Below are 2171 nucleotides of genomic sequence, written 5' to 3'. Positions count from 1 at the left end.
CGCGCCTCTACCGCCTGCCGGGCGCCAGGGACAACAGCGTGCTGCCGCCGCACCTCCCGTATCCCAAGGACCTCCAGAGGACCACGCTTACCGTCGGAATGCTGGTAAGGCCGGTATTACACTATCAAATTTCTTTGTCCAATATTTTTGTCAAAGATATTTGATGGTGTAATAGGGAACTTTGTCAAATGTCGTCCAATGTTTGATCAAATCTAGGGCCTCGCTGTAGATTTGATCAAAGAAGTCGCTTGTCTACTGTTCACTGCAATGTGATATGTTACAACATGGAGCGCTAGCATCGCTGCAGCATTCTGTTGTCTGTAGTGTTTTTATAAACACTGACAGTAAATACAATTGGTGTGTGCCAACAACTACAAAATTAATAGAGATGTATGAAGCTGATGAGGCGCTTTACAACGTGAGGCATGCTGAATACAAAAATAGATTAAGAATATTGGAGACCTGACTTGACGTGACCTGACCTAACCTAACCTAACCTAACCCTCTCCTGTAGCAAGGAATCGGAGTGTTGCAGTGAGCCTGTCTTCTGCAGATGTAGCAGTTCTTATGTGAATATTGTGCTTTATGGTATGAGGATACACTTCATTGAGCACATACAGAAATGTATGCTCATCTATTCTTAAGTAATTGATGTACGACTTGACGTCCTCCACTATAAGCTCACGTAACAAGTTTTGTTGATTGCTTTTATCGTGTCGTCGTAAAACCCGCGGCGTCACCCAGATATGTTTCCTTTTTTCCCCCTGCTTCTCCTCCACAAGTGCACACAGTGCAATTGTGGTACATGCAACTGCGTTAATAACAAGTTGTTGTTGTCAGCCATCTTGAACTTTGACGAAAAACTTGATGACAGTGAAATACCCCTTCTAGCGCTATGTCAAAGATCTTTGTCAAATATATTTGATGGAATATTTGATCACATCTTTGATCAAATCTTTGACAAAGAAATTTGATAGTGCAATACAGGCCTAAGACTACCGCTAGTTTACTTGCAGGTACAGTGGGACTGCCGACGAATGTTCGCTGGCAACACTAACTGCTAGGCATCCATCGGTTGCTGGGTAGCAGGGCCCTACTGTGGTGCCTCTCAGACCCTTCAAACCCAGTTAACTTCGGTGTTCCACACTCCTCGTCGGAATGTTGAAAACATTGCCTCTAGATCACTTACCAGACTGGTGGACTGAGTACCACCCTGTGCTCACCGTCAGCAGTCACTGGATCTATGCACTACCTGCCGCCTAGCAGGGCCCACAGTGTACTGCTGCCAACCCACCCTACAGTCCAGCAGCGGACCAAACTCTTGCGGTCCCCTTCTTTGGGCATGCCCCACTCAAAGTAAATAGGACGAAACAGTTTTTGTCCAGGATGTTGCACTTGATGGTTCAGGTTATCTGCAACTGTGTAAGGTGGCTATAATTTCGCACCTTACAATCACTCATCCACATGCAGCTGGCCGGTAGGGCTGAGCGGTTCTAGGCGCTTCAGTCTGGAACCGCGCGACCGCTACGGACGCAGGTTCGAATCCTGCCGCGGGCATGGATGTGTGTGATGTCGTTAGGTTAATTAGGTTTAAGTAGTTCTAAGTTCTAGGGGACTGATGACCTCAGATGTTAAGTCCCATAGTGCTCAGAGCCATTTGAATCAATCATCCACATACTTTGCCATGAACTACAACCATAATTGGATATCATTTGATAGATTGTACATCGTATTTATGAATATTTAAAGGAGACTGACATTGTCACATACACCTTGTAAATAATTGTTAACGCTTATTGCATGAAAGGTGGCAGAGTGTCTTTATTATCATAGTATTAGAGATTGTAACAGCAGTGGAAATGAAACGGCAGGCAGAACTCAAGCCCTGGGTGGAAGGCCCACACGGGTGTGTTGGTCCTGCTTAAACACATGAAGTAGCAAGATGGACGTTGTGACACCTGAATGCTGGGCCGGTCTTGTAGCCAGACGGGATGGATTATACTTCGGAAACTACGAAAATCTTGGGCGCAGCTGAGAGCAACGAGGAAGCGTCACCTCGGATACCATGCAGGCTGGGTATTTCCAAGGATTTTTACTCAGAAGCGTACCATTGTACGAGTATAGGTTTTTCCTCGCAAACTTTCCGCGTCGGACGACAAAAGACTAAAATA

This window comes from Schistocerca gregaria, chromosome X (assembly GCF_023897955.1).
Source record: "Schistocerca gregaria isolate iqSchGreg1 chromosome X, iqSchGreg1.2, whole genome shotgun sequence".
NCBI lineage: Eukaryota > Metazoa > Arthropoda > Insecta > Orthoptera > Acrididae > Schistocerca > Schistocerca gregaria.
Note: the sequence above shows the minus strand (reverse complement) of the source record.